Here is a 15,639-nt window from a genome sequence, read left to right on the forward strand (position 1 = left end):
CGTCACGACTGTTAAGGTTTATTAGTTAGTGCGCGCTCTTCCTCTGCTTGCCTGCTGCGTCACGTGGTTAGATTATGCTCTTGCGTGCGTTCAAAAACAAAACAAAAAAAACAAGTTTCAAAAACAAAAAAAACATTTCGAGTCATTTAACTCAAGTCATGAATGCCGAGTCAAAGTCAAGTCGAGTGTTTTTTTAATATTTGTCAAGCAAGTCTCAAATTTGCGACTTAAGTCTGACTCGAGTCAAGTCATATGACTCGAATCCCCATCTCTGGATGCTCTGACGTGTCAGTGAGAAATCGTCTGTATTCGACGGCAATATTTGTTAAAATTGAATGTTTACTCTTCTCCGAAGCTAATTCCAGTTATCATGTTTATGTATTAATACTATAGCAATGTGTGAGTTGAAGGTGGTGAGACCGGCCATGCTGTATGGTTTAGATCACTGTCACTGAAGAAGAGACAGGAGTCTGAGCTAGAGGTAGCCGAGCTGAAGATGTTGAGGTTCTCTTTGGGAGTGACAAGATTGGACAGGATTAGGAACGAGTACATCAGAGGGACAGCTCATGTTGGACGTTTGGGGGACAAAGTTAGGGAGGCCAGATTAAGATGATTTGGACATGTTCAGAGGAGGGAGAGTGAGTATATTGGTAGGAGAATGTTGGACATGGAGCTGCCAGGCAGGAGGCAAAGAGGAAGGCCAAAGAGGAGGTAATTAATGAGGATATGAAGCTAGTGGGTGCAAGTGTTGATGCAGAAGATAGGGATAGGTGGGGAGAGATGATTCGCTGTTTAAATTATTTTAAAAAAGATTAACTTAAAATTTAACATACTATATATCGATCCCTATCTCTAATGAGCAAGCCGGAGGTGACGGCGGCAAGGAAAAACTCCCCGAGAGGATAAGAGGAAGAAACTTTCAGAGGAGCCAGACTCAGAAGGGAACCTCATCCTCAATTGAGTGACAATCTACAGTGAATAGTGCAAATGTAAAATGTGACCTGTCCTGCCATGCAGTTACACTAAATGTATGCACTACTGGATCAACTCTTAACCAATCAAAATAATGGACTATAATAACTGAATAATTATGTTTTGGTGGTCGGGTAGTATATTGTACTTCTCTGGCCTTTCTACTGATTTTGCATTGTTTTAGTTTAACTAGAAAATGTTGTTTAAGTTTGCATTGGGGTATAAAAACACACATGAGGACCACCATTTAATCATGGGATTATTATAAACATTAAATACTATCATGAAGGCAGCAGGAAGTCACCAGATGGAGCTATTCCATCACTGCTAAAAATCCACACTATTTTCCTTCATCATGGACAGGAAAATGCATGTTCTTGATTCTGAATCAGTATAATCAATAAAAATCAATAAAGCCTAATATGCATCATCCAGTAAGCCAGAAAGATATCAGGTCTCAGTTTGGTGAACGATCAGCTCTTCTGCTTCTATGTTCATCACGCTTATATTTTTCTAATCTACCAACATCTGTTCCAGCTGCTATTGCCACACTTGATTTATTTATTTAATATACAGCTGAATTTTAATGAAGTGAGATAATAATCCTTTTACGTTAAGCAGTATGTGAATACATATGTAACATGCCACTTTCTAATCATAGTGCTACACATCTCAGGATTCAGATATCTGATGATGTTAAGGATCTTTAGAAAGCTAATTTTGTCACACTCATTTCCAATCTGGCAGAAATGAAGGTGCTTATTTCCCATCCGCCTGTGAGCAGGTGTGGTGTACAGTATTAGCTAAGAGGTAAAGTATTTAGTTTGTGATCATAAAGATGTGAATACAAATCAATCCTGCCATTGTTGGGCCCTTGTGGATGAACCTTAACCTTTTTTTAATGTAGTATTGCCCCATTAACACTTGCTTGTTATGGAAGCTATGTCTTCTCTATACAGTATGGGTGTATCTCTTACTGCACTTGTGAATTGCCCTGTTTAAAAACCCTGACTACATTTCAATCCAGGCCTTATTTTAGCTTGCACCTTTACTCTATCTCAGCCCAAAGAGTTGCCGGCAGTGGTGACTGGCTCTGGTTACTGCACAGATAGACAGGGTTCAGAGATGCCAAGCTGCTGCTGTTGGTCCCTTGAGCAAGGCCCTTAACCCACTTTGCTTCAAGGGTACCCGTATCATGCTGACCCTGTGCTCCTGGCTTTCTAACAAGCTCAAATGAGAAGAAACAAATTTCACTTTACTGTAATGTTTATGAGACCAATAAATTCTTTTTAAAATTCATATGTTTTTTCCTTCACTGACAGATGGTCAATTCTCTGTACCCTATAATTTAGGTTTTAAGACCTTTCAAGATTTAAACATTGGAAGTACAAGTGCTTTTTTCAATCTTGACTCCCTTCATCAAAATCATTTCTCTGTTATAGTATTATTACTTTAGATATTTACAAATTTGCTGTTGTGTCAAAAAAATGGCCTAATTTGCTCTTTTTTCCCTAAGACTATATGAAGGGTCTAATTTTAGAATTTTATGAACAGCTCCATATTTTGCATTTAACTTTTTACTCTATTGTCTTAAATCTTTTTGGGAAGTAGAGACATGAGAGGAACTACTACTCTGGAACAGTGACTGTAGAAGGGTCCAATACGGGGTGGGGTTATGGTTAGGGCTGGCCTGATTTATTATTATTATTATATTTATTATTTTCATAAAGAATTAAAAAGCTGTTAACAAAGCTGTTCCAAATGTACAATCCTGAAATCCAAACTATAAAGCTGCGTGCCCTGTGAATTTCCTCACTGTTTCTGTTTGGCAGCTGGTACCAGTATGGACATTGATCAATCTCTTTAAATTACTAGAAATTTAGTGTTGGCCAGTGGTTTTGCAAAAGGGTGTGAGCTCAAACCCCAGAGGTGCCAAGCTGTTACTGTTACACCATTGACACTCAACTGTACAGTTGTATAAATGTAAGTTGCTCTGGATAAGGGTGTCTATACCACATGTAAGAAAATTGTAATAATCAATTCTTCTAATATGAGAATTTTACAAAGATATACAGAAAGAGCACTTGGGAGAAAATATGATCTATATGAGGACAATGGGGTCTCACAACGGTAAGCAAAATGTAGTGCAGGTAGTAATTTTTTACTGCCTACTTTCAAACAAAGAGGTATTCTGTGTATTTCTGGACTCTGCAGGTGCAGTATTTGTAGGCTCAATATCGGTGTCTTTAAAATGCAAATGTTTAGCTCACATCCAGCCCTGGGTAGTAGGTTCCTCTGTTAACCTAGCTGTGTGGTTCAGCATCATTCATATACTTATTGGTTTAAAATGAACAACTATTGATTAACATAATGCTGTAATATATATAAAAAACAAAACAATAAACTTGTTTAATGCTGTCCTGAGGGCAAAATTCTCCTCGTTGGAGGACGTCTACCATAAAGGAGTCTGCAGATAGTATAAGTGTCATCGTCGTCCCTTTTTGCTTTTCAAGTTCATCACAGCCAGACCACAATCAGACTCACAGGCAAACAACAGCTACCCTTTACCACTTCCCCCTCTATCTTTCTCTTATACACTCTGACACATTGAATTAATAAAGTGCTGCTGCAGTGAGCGATGTACATGATGTGCCTGACTACACTAAGGTCACTTCAGCACTTCATTTGCACCTTAACCTTAAGTTTACATTTACTTGTTTTTAGTGGCTTAATAAATATAAAAATAACAAGTAAAAAGCAAGAGAAGCAGTTTGCATATGGTTCTTCAACAGGATAGGCGTTATAGACTGTCAGTCACATCTTTAATAATACGATTGGACTATAAAGGTGTCAGTCAAAATCTTTACGATGTGATTGGTCGAAACGGTTCGAGGGGCGGGATAAGTTGGAGTTTTGGCAGGGAGGGAGGGGAATAGTGCTGTTGAGGCTGAGGGAGGATCACTAACGACGCTACAGACGCCCGTGGAAGTGTCAAAAGGAGAGAAAAAAAAACAGTGTGAGTTTCAAATTAATTACGTTCTGTCACTAATGACGTGGTTAGTGCTTTTCTTGGTTGGAAATGTTAGTTAAAATGTGTTTGCTCTTGACTTGTGTGTAGCTACAGCATGCTAACGCTAGCACACGCCTCAGTGAGTGACACGGCACACAAGACATGGCTGTCTGTCTGAGTAGAGTTATGGCTTTACCCTGCTGTGATTTTTACAAACAGATTATTCTTTTGTCTGATTTCACGCCTTCAGGTTATGCATTTTAGAGTGCCATAGGAGTGCTAAGCTAGGCTAAGCTGTGCTGTTTGAAGAGAACCTGCGCCATGGCAACAACTTGGAGATTTTTTTTTTGTTCACTCCTAAAAAGTTGATGAAAGTAAAAGCGAGATTTGAATCATCGCGATAACAGAAACATGGCTGGATTCTTAAGCTTCCCAAACACGACAACTCTCACTGGCATGTTAAAGGAGTGTCTGCTTGTATCTGGACATGTGTTTTAATAAACAGCCCTGATCTGATATCACAGCTTACTTACTTCCACTTCACTTTGATTGCGTTACATGACATTTATCTCATTTCTGTCCAGCAAGATTAGAGATCAGACATTAGTCTCCATCCTCTCTGGTCAGACAATAAACACAGAAATTATATTATATATATATATATATAATGTGTGTGTGTGTGTTGAACTTGTTCATTCTTGAAGCTTTAATTTGGTATGATTTTTGTCTATCATACAAAAACAAGTAGCAACTAAAATCTGGATGATTAGACTTACAGCTAATTTGCAGCTTCAGCACAATCGGTACAAAACACACCTTCAGTTTCAGTACTCAGGACTAGAGCCAACAATCTGTGGCCTAAAGGGCAAGAAGCAAATTTCCCCCTGAAAGCTGTGCAGAGTACATTTAAAGCAGTGCTGAGGAACAATCTTAATTTACTTACTTTTTATTTGCAGAGCTCAGAGAACGGTATTACTTACGATACTGTAAATAACTTTGACCCTAAAAATATAAATGATTGTTGAATCTTTTCGTATTTTTTTTAGCCGTACATTTAAAAACGTTAATGTTTGTCTGATTGTAGGATTTGGACTACTTTTATTATTTGTGGCTCTGTGACTGAATTTAATCTGCCTGTCTGACCCTCAGGTTGTCTGTCTGTCTGTCTAAATCGCTCGATTAACATAAAGAACTGATGTGCCAGTAGGTGCCTTGAGGAACAGCCGGTTATTGATGGGCGTAAGTAAATGGGTGATTTAGGCCTAATCGGTGCTTGTACGTGTTTTTTTTTTTTTTGTCTCTCCGACCACTGTCACGCCAGTTTAATCACACTGGAAGACGATTAAACAGAACTGAGATGGCTTATAAACAATAGGAATCCATTTTCTATGTTTAAATTTAACCCCAGCTTATCTTGGTCTGATTGGAAACAGTGAAAACCTGGCACAGGATCAGTGTTAAATATACCAGATAATACATACTAAGCTATAGCTTTGACTCTTTGGAAAGAGCGTGGCTTTGTTTTGTTGTAGACACAGCTTCTGAAGGGCATTTTGGAATGTGTGTGTGTGTGTGTGTGTGTGGGTCGGGTGGGTGTGGTTATATAGCCCAGACCGCTTACCTCATTTAGTCCAAGAAAAGAAATTTGCACAGGTGAGAGATTTGTGTAGAAAAGGCTGACTGTGTAGTAATAAGACACTATTTATACTTACATGTATGTTTACAGTTAGATATACATGCATTACTGAAACCATAGTGACAAATATATTATAATTGCAGGGAACTCATCACAGTACAAGAATAAGGAATAGCTTTCTGTGTCGTTTGGCTTGATGAAAGTCGGGATTTGTTAGAGGTGGCAGTATCACCAGAACCTCACGTTATATCTTATTACAGCTTAATTCTTACAGCTTTATCATGACATTGTTTATCTATACCGGACACCAGTACATTATATTATACAAGGACAATATTTACTGAATAATATTTTCAGTTTTCAGTACATCTGATTATTGAGCTTTGTTAGGTCGGCTTGTGATTAGACTCCGTGGATCAGTTCTGACTCCACCTCTCGGACTTTTGGTTCTGGAGCGAGGAACGCTAGGTTTGATTCTGAGCACTGGTTACTATGTGGAGATTTTCATGTTCTCTCCATGTGGTCATGGATTTCCTCCAGGTTCTCAGGTTACCTCTGACCTCTCAAAATCAAGCCAGGAGCTTGTCTGGCTACCCGTATGTGTCAATCGCATATCATCCCATCCAAGCAATTACTGAAGACGATTGATTTTATTTTACTGCTGCGCCATGGTCTTTTTATTGGCCTGAAATGTCAGATGTGTTGCACAGTAGAGATGCAAAGCATGCTTCTGTAGTCTGAGAGTCTGTTCAGCTGACTCATGGTGAAGTCATTTCTCTCATGAGCACAAGAACGGAGTGAGACTCGGTCGGTCCTGTCTGTCTGCATGCTTGTCTGTTGGTTAGGATTGATTATCTCGAATGCAATTACACAGCCTCTGTTTCGGATCGGTAAACTGCGAACAGCTTATTCTGCCCTGTAAGCTCTTTATTTGGGAAGCAATATGTATTAAAGTCTTTGCTGATTTACACCTTGCGAAGAGGCACAGTGTCTTGTCCGTGTCTACTGAGGTTACAGCGTAACTGAAGCTGCTGTGTCCTTTCATATTGTGGCTGTATTGATTTTCCATGGTACCCTTTATCTGTTATTATTACTGCAATTAATCTGACAAGATACTCTTAAAGGATTGTTAGGCTAAGGTTTGTGTACAATAATTGTAGTGATTTTAATGAGCTGAAGCAGTGGGTGCTAAACAGACGCATCACTGGTGAATGTTTTGCAGTCTTAAATGTCCTGATGTATATAATTCAGTTCAGTTTACTTTTTTCTAGTGATTTTAACAATGAACATAAAGCCTCTTTACAGAAATAATTAAATTCATAATATAAATGATCCTTAAAAAACATTAATAAGGAGGTATTAATAATTAATATGCCAGAAGGTTTATATTTAGGCAGACCCCAAATCAATACATTGATAGCGTACTTTTGAAATGGGAGGAAGTATTTTTTGGGGGGGATTTTTTTTTATGGATTAAAAAGGTATGAGATATGGAGAAGAGAAAGAGGACAAACACAGCTTTCAGTTGCACAGCTAAGCTGGCAAGGCAGAATCTTTTAAATTAAAAGACTCCTCCCAGCTGCCTAAATTTTCTCTCCGAAGGTTTGAACTGTCTCCAAAAATACACACTGTGGTTGGGCTTTGGCTTCCATGAGGGGGCCTTCTCACCAGCCAGGCACCAGAACAAGGTCGATCCACAAATATCTGAATGTAGCCTGCAGCTTGTGCCAAATATTTCTAAGCAGCACCAAGTCTTTGGCTGTGCAAAGTGTAAATAAATGAACCTAATCAATATTTTGTTTTAGTCCTGCCATAATTGTCTGAACCAGTGTGATGATGCTGGTAATACCAACAGCCCGTTTTTCAGCAAAATACTCTGTGAGAACGAGGGATGCACTTATTTCCAGGGATTTCAGAACAGCGTAACAGATATTGCGTCATCGGGTAGGCGTGGCCTATTTGATGATCTAACCCTAACCATAGTTTTTGGTTGTTTATTTGTTTTCAAAAACAACTTAACTGTAAGATACTAAAGCATAATAGATATAAAATATAAAATCTACCTGTCTGATCTACCTTTTGTCCTTCATTAGCCATCGTAGGTGTGTTCTCTTTTTTTTTTTGAAAGAGGGAGTTTTCCAAGACCTCCAGAAATCACTTTTACCCAGGTAGGGACTGTGCAAAACTAGCTGAGAAAACACCTGGGTTCAAGCTTCCAGTCGACAGAGTGACATGTTTGGCTTTGAAATGTTGACAGTGCCGGTAGTTGTGGAATCAGTCGATCGGATCATTCTTTGCGCATTCCAGAGCGATGTGTTAAGTCGTACGCTCAACAATGGAGCCCCAGTTTACCCCGTCGCCGAAGTAATTAAAGCAGCGTGCAAACTTTATCGCTGTGAATACTAACAAAGTGCTCAGCGTGCCGGTGAGGAATGTTTGCGTTTATCGAGGCAGGGTGTTCTTCATGTGTGTGGAATGCGTTCTAAGGTTTTTTTGCAATTAAAATTTTTTTTTTAACTTTCCTTTATTTTTTAATACCAGACAGACCCGTTGAACAAGCAGAAGTGACACCTGTATCAATCTTTTTTTTTTCCAACCCTAACAATTTCACCAGAATAAAAAATAAAATAAGAAAAACTCCTCTCACATAAAATCTGCAGTGAGATAGTAAGGAGAGGGAATTATGATGAGGAGAAGAAACCTCTGTAGCACAGCCCAATGAACAGTTTGTTTGAAATGCGTTATCACGTGATAACAGCGACCGTGTCCTGCGTCCAACAAGTCAGTCTACAGCCTCGGTCTGGTGTCGATGGAAGAATTAAATGGAGAACTCATTAACATAAGCACTTGTTGATGATTAGGTATTAATTAAAGAGTATGCACCGTGCTCACTTGTTTTGTTCTCCAGAGAATGCTGGCACACACAAACGCTGACTCGGTCGTAATAACCTGTCATCATCAGCTGTGTTTCTGCCCATTCAGATCAGAGGATGTGTCTGTTTCTTACTTCACAGCCTTTGGACCCATGCAGGCGATCTGTAGTAGCATGACGTGCTGAACAATCTATTGGATAGAGAGTAGAGAACAATAAACCAGGCTCTCGGGTCTGATTTATACTTTCCTCAAAACAAACAGGAACTGGAGCATGATGGGGAATGTCTGACCCCACCCACCTCTGCAGTGATGGGTCATTAAATAATCGCTAATAAATGGGGCAGAATGGAGGGTGGAAAGTTTTTTTTTCCTGGTCCATTATACACCTGGTGCAATGAATCAGATAATTAACAGCCTTTTGTGATTTGAAGAATGGAAGCATGTGCAGGGAAAAGTAAAATCTGCTGGACAGGGAATACTCCAGGAACAGGACTGGGGGAAATGGCTGCATCATTATCTCAGGGGCTTTTTACACCTGGTCACTTCAGGCGTTTTCTGTGATCAGATAGCTATCCGATCGTAAAAAGACCAGGTTTAAATGCCCCCCGAAACGTTTCCGAGACGGATATAAATCCGATCGTTCAAACCACTTCAGGAGGTGGTCTGGGACGCATTTCAGATGAAACTGGCCAGGTGTAAATGAATGTGGTTGTTCAAGCCACATACATCAGCGCTATACTCCTCCCAAACAGAAGTACGTCACTCACAAGTGACTCACGAGTCGTGCATCAATGTTAAGTAAATGCTGTTTTTTGTAGCATAACCGTCATAACAAGTTTTTTCGTCTTCTTTTTGATTGCATTCTGAAAACCGCATACACCAAAGCGTGTTCCATCTCACTTACCCCGGAAATGAGGTAAAATTTATTTGCATTTTGGGCGGGAGTAGAAAGATTGGATTAATATCCGATTCGCCAAGACACATTTATGTGGCCTAATGTAAATGGAACAGTTTTAACAAATCAGATAGCTATCGGATCAGAGAAAACACATGAAGTGACCAGGTGTAGAAAGGCCCTATGTCTTAGAATACATCTATTTTTCTTGTTTTCTTTTGCCCACATGCTTTTACATACCTCACCTTGGGTTTACTCCCCGCCCCCATGTTTGACGGACATCAGTAATCCCTCCCTCTGTTTATTTCACTTCTTGGAAGCATTACCCAGGCTTTATAGTTCTCACACCCCACAACACAACAGGAAGTAAGCCTATGCAGGATGCACAACAGAACAGGAAGTAGGCCTATGCAGTATACTATTATGTTAGATTTGTTTTTGAAAAGCCTTCATTATTTTCACTGACATTTGATCTGCACGGTAGAACGCTTTTTTGAACACAGCAGTTTTGTCAGAGGTTTTAATGGTTAAAACAGCTCAACAAAACGTATGTTTGTTTTTTTTCTCAGAAAAACTTTTTAGCATTTGTGTATTTTATGTAAAACAGCTTCTTCCTGCTTTTCTACATCTTTCATGATGTGGTTGATGTGTTTGGACTGGTTACTAAGTCATTAATTAGAATTTAATTACATTTCTCTCGCTCACAACAGATACTTTACTGATTGATTTACATGTTGGCGTCTTTTATTACATTATCATCGTACGTACCTCAACTGACATCAGATCCCTTGGTGTAGAGTTTCACCTCTGGTTTAACCACTTTCATTGTTTCTCACCACACAAGCAAACTTTCACTTGTAGTGTAGTCAACATTGTGCCAGGGACTAAACCAGCCTTTCTGCCTTAGAGATTTGACTTTATTTACATAATTCCTGCTTTCAATCTCGGGGTGTGACCGTATACTCCTGTCACAAATTGATTTGATTCGGGATTCTGGCTTTTTTGATTCGATTCTCAGAATCTTTTTAACAAAATATAAATGGTGAAAAAAAGCAACGTCCTTTTTGTCTGTATAAAACTAAACGACTGAACAATCAGCAGATATTTAATAATTTAAACAAAATGCAGTACAGATGGTGACACCTCTGACCCATTGAGCATACAGCATACAGCGTATAGCTAGCACTCTTAAATGCTTCCTGATTGTGATGTGATGTAGAGGCATGACAGGAGAGAGGATTAGCGTTGATGTCGATGTGACACAGGCATTTACAGAAGAATGAACGCAAGAGGATGTGGATTTGCTATGCATTCATTTCAGATTATGGTGTCATTCCCATAATGCATTCTCATTCACCTTTTGAAGTAAATCCTGTAATGATACTTCAGTGTAAACTATTGCCCCGAGCACCTTCATGTTTTTCGGTCTGTAAGTCTACGAGAGAATTGTCAAAGCTGTCTTTCTGTTTAAGCCTTTCATTAACGTTAAACCTCACTGTTTTGTTCCTCCAGATCCATTAACACACCACCAAATTATAAGACAAGATTACAAAAGTCACACCTTTCTCTGAGCAATGATGGCTGTTTATTGAGGCTCTGAAGTATCTGCAGTGAGAGTAAAGAGTAATCCTGTGCAGCTCTTTGTGGTAGTGTGACGGTGAGTCATGTCTGAGTCATCACCCTAAACCTGGAACCCCACACAATCCCAGGCATCTCGGACACACACGCACGCACACACACACACACGCGCACAGTTAATAATAAAAGCAGAAGAACTTAAACGCACACGGGTTGGTACAGAGTTACTCTGGAAAAAAGCTATGCAGTGATTTAGAAGTGGAGTATTTTACTGCTAAGTATTTTACCAACTTAAAAGCTCGCCCTCTTTTCTTCATTCTCGTTCTTTCTGTTCTTGGCCGAGCTCCAATGGAAAGCACCTGCCTGTAATTTTCATATACTGAGTCATGGGTGAGCTGGGATTTGAAGTCAGACGAGAGTAAAATGAAAAACAACTTACTGGATGAGAAGAAGGCCTGCACGAGCAAACGCTTGCGTCAGCTATTTGGGCATGTGTTAACAGAAGTGAAAAAGAGAATAAGGAAGCAGAGAAAAATGGGGTCGTTGTCTTTGTAGGGCTCAAAGTTGTAGTAGAAAATGAGACGAGGAAGCCCTAAACTGCATAATAATATCGGGCCTCAGTTATAAGTCTTTCAGTAATGTTGGTTTTTTTCGTATTCACATAAATGCAAATGTTCTCTAAAGTGCTGTTTTACATTTAATGCTGTTGCAAAACTCCATAAAAGATATATAAAAGAAATAATAACAAAACACCCAGTGTGCCAAATCTTCTAAAATGTGATCCAAACAATGTGTGTACTTTAAATAAATGACTGACTTGATATCATAAATCAATCACTAATAAATGTTCTGGAGTCATATCAGTATATTTATTTAACTTTTGAGCAGAAGGAATAACTTCATGCTGCTCAGTCCAAAGATGACACGTTTCCTGCCATAAAGATGTCTTCACTTTCTTTCCTCAGCCCAAATCCCGACACTGCTGTCACATGCCGTCATTGGATGTTATGGGCCGTTCTTGCTCAAAGTTGCCCACAACAAATTATAGGGTTCGTATTCTGAAATGAATGCCATGAAGATGACTTAAACAAACGGTGCAGATTTCCTCCAGCAACACCATCAAGGTCATTATGAAGGGCTGAATAGAAAAGAAGAACTGTTTGTGTGTCACATACATTATAGCACAGAGAAATTTTTTCTTCACGTATCAGAGAGAGCAGGGTCAGCCATGATACAGCACCCCTGGAGCAGCCCAATGGAGGCAGATTGCTGGGCTTGAACCCTGATCCTGTGAGTAACAATCCAGAGCCTTAACCACTTGAGTCACCACTGCTCTGTGTGATTGTTATAGAAACTGAGCTAAATGCATGGTGTCCTTCTGTACATCTACTGCTCACTTAAATCAGTCATTCACCGTCAGCTCGTTTTAGGAAGCTGGTGCCAGCATCGGCCTGCTGAATTATGGAAGGATGTGCACTCTAATTTGCGCTCTAAACACTTCATGGTGTATTGTTACAGGCTACTGCATCATGGGAAAAGTTCCCAAGCTATGTCAAAGGCAAACGTATCTGAGAACATCTCTTTCAATCAATACACTTTTATTCTAACTCCTCAGTTTTATCTTATGATGTCTATCCTTATGGGAGTGGGCTTATCTAGGATGTCTTTACCCCACCCCTAACCGAACACCTGTAAGAGATTTGAGGGTGACCAACCATACAGACCTAGAGATGTGCAGAACTGATGCCAAGACACACTGCAGCTGTTCTGATTGCTAACATATTCTGATGCTATTTCTTTCCTTCAATTTGTCACTCTTAAGCGTGTGGGGCTTGGAAACTATATGTAGCCGTGGACATTTATTTAACCAAATGTTTAAGGCACCATCATAACTTCCTTCCAACAATCTGCAGCTTGTGGCATCTTTGAAGTTCTGGTTCAGCTTTTGTACTAACATTATAATATACCTGACATAATGTGTATATCTGATTGGCTTGTTTTTTCTGTTTACACACATTGGCACACTGTTGTAATGCTTCAGTTTGAAAAGGCTTTAACTCACTCAATGGACTTGTCATGGACAAAGAACACATACAATGACTAATGCCAACCACAAAACTACCTTTAAAGATAACAAAACAAACACTGCAGTGAAAAGCCGTTATTTCTCTGCTGAAACACAATGACTATCTAGATGCCAACCCAAAATGTTTTAATGATTATCTACATGGGCAAAGACAACAGGCTAGATCATAGCCTACGATTGCATCCACGATCATGTGGACTGTAAATACTGAAAATTAAGGGACTGTCTGAGCGCAAAGATGTCATAACTCCTACAAGCATGTGTTACCATGTCACGAGAAAATGGGCTATCCAGACTTCGTGAATTTCTGTTATGTCCAAAATCATAACGAAAACATTGGCCAAAGACCCGCTGATGTTTTGTCGAGAACTCAGATATGAGGTGTTCCATAAGAAACTTGGATAGCTAGATAGATTCTTTCTTTCGTTCTTTCTTTTGTTCTTTCTTTCGTTCTTTCTCTCTCTCTATATACATCTATCTATCCATCCATCCATGAGGAACTTCAAGCGTCCACTAGCAACATACAGAGAAATATTATTATCTCATACACGGTAAGCCCCCAATCGCTTTTTTCAAAATTGTTGAAAAAATTGACATTCTAAATAGCTAAGCTCTTAAAGATAATTGTTAGCCATGTATAACACTTGAACATGGCATCTAATCAAAGTGAATTATTTACTACAGAAGCAGTTATATCCTGTTTTATGGCTTTTCTATTGTTACCTGTCCATGTTTCACTTTCACTTAACATCCGTACCTTGTAAGTTTTTGTAAATCATTTATACTTCACCAGTGGAGGAGACCACAAGAAATCTCACGTCACACCTAATGTTTACGTTCCCAACATAAGATCTGCAGGTCTTTTGGCCAGTGTTTCTCAGGTCTAGCTAGTGTATTTTTTCTTGATATTTTAACATGTGCCAGTAGGAGCGTTGCTGATTGATTTGTTTAGCATTGAAATGCTCTAACCCATATGCATCTGCACTCATTCTTATAATTTGGTGGTGTGTTAATGGATCTGGAGGAACAAAACAGTGAGGTTTAACGTTAATGAAAGGCTTAAATCTCAACCAAAATCATCATGAATATCAGTTGAGAAACACATACAGAGTGAAATATTGCAAAATGCATGTTCAAGTCCTTAACCATGTAACCGAATTAAGGTCCTAACCAAAGTTATGATAATGTTGGGTGTTTTGCAGTCGAGTGATTTACAACAGTTTTTTTTTTTTTTTGCATACTGTGTGTCATCAGTTGTGCCTGTTTTTGAGTCTTCCACAGCAAGGAAAAGAAAAGGATATAATAAACCTTACTTTGTGTCTGTCGTCTTTGTCTATCGAAGCTGATTGCTATCTGGGCCATTTGAGTCCAATTAGCACATGCAGTTTGTTTTTTTGCGTTTAGGCAGCATGTAGTGTCAGATTAGTGTTCGCTTATTTAGCATCAAAAATATTGAATGTTATAGAATCAGATAATTCACCACACAAGTGTTAACACTTGCGTTATATTCAGCGTGTTAAATTATTATTGAACATATAGGTGGGTGACACATTAACAGAAAAAATGAACAAAGTTTGTTAGTAAGCTCGAGTTAGAAGTCTTGTTTCAATGCACCATGGCACCGTAATGCCAAAACTTATTTTAAAGAGATTCCCTTAGTTGGTAATGGAGATAGCTGCCTAACATGTCTTTCAGAATCTCCCAGAGGAGTTTAATATGGTCGCGCTTGTTGACACCAAGGACATAAGAGCTCCCATACGCATAAGAAAACATGAGTGTATGCCGCTCTAGACCGTGGCCATTGAGAAGTGTTACACTCACTATGTGCTTGTGAGTAGTCACACTCATTAAGAAACGCCCTCCAGTCGCCATATATGGAAAGCGATTTCCCTGTAAAAACTGAATAGCCTGCTTGAGGTGCTGCTTGTTTCAGATGACATGGAATATACCACAACGTCTAAGAAGGCCTTTACTTTCAACGCTGTAAAGATTCTCAGCCATCCATGTGCGGTTATCTGGAAACAGAGTCATGTTAACTAGACTTATTTATAGATAGATAGAAACTTTTCACTATTCACCTGTGCAGCTTCTTCAGTCTGAGGGAAGTTGCCAGGATTCCACGAATTTGTATCCTCCAGTGTCAAGGATCCTCACCTTCCTGGATAGCCTCGTTCACGGTTAAAGGGAAAGGTGAGAGTGGAGGGAGGCTTTAGGATTAAGGGGAGTCGTAAAGATGCAAGAAGAGCAAATCACCAATGATTTATTCTGCATGTTTATACACTCAAGTCTCAGTCTCAGTTCTCGGTCTCAAATAAATAAATACAATTTAGAAATATATATATTTTATGAGTATGCATTTGAATTCACTTTCCCCAGTTACATTTATTAATCAGTAATTGTTCTCTTAATTATGTGCATTCAATAGACAGTACATGATATAGGTGCTCTTTACCTCCTTTACACAATATATATAATTATACAGTATTCCACCACTAGGGGTTTTTATACACGCATGATCAGAAAGAAGGGTGCAGAAATATATACGCATCCAAATGCATAAGCAAAACTCGTTGACTCCTATTGAGTAA

The 15,639-nt window shown here is 39.1% G+C and overlaps 1 protein-coding gene and 1 long non-coding RNA gene across 7 annotated transcripts in view; one reads left to right on the forward strand and one right to left on the reverse strand.

Moving 5' to 3' along the window:
* The first annotated feature begins 3,898 nt into the window (after positions 1–3,898).
* Positions 3,899–15,639, forward strand: part of LOC132845590 (microtubule-associated protein 4) — a 61,033-nt gene continuing 49,292 nt past the window's right edge. For 4 of the 6 annotated variants that reach the window (XM_060869673.1, XM_060869675.1, XM_060869677.1 and 1 more), the window contains exon 1: positions 10,890–11,044. The gene's annotated coding sequence lies outside the window, so the exon portion shown is untranslated. Of the gene's footprint in view, positions 3,987–10,889; positions 11,045–15,639 lie in introns of those variants that run through there. The other 2 variants (XM_060869674.1, XM_060869679.1) reach the window with 2 other exon arrangements.
* LOC132845591 (uncharacterized) lies at positions 8,295–11,014 on the reverse strand. The gene is made up of 3 exons (XR_009648438.1): positions 10,949–11,014; positions 8,511–8,681; positions 8,295–8,418 (listed from the first exon to the last, which is right to left on the reverse strand). It is a non-coding gene; the product is annotated as an uncharacterized LOC132845591 (long non-coding RNA).

Source organism: Tachysurus vachellii, chromosome 5 (assembly GCF_030014155.1).
Source record: "Tachysurus vachellii isolate PV-2020 chromosome 5, HZAU_Pvac_v1, whole genome shotgun sequence".
Taxonomy (NCBI): Eukaryota; Metazoa; Chordata; class Actinopteri; order Siluriformes; family Bagridae; genus Tachysurus; species Tachysurus vachellii.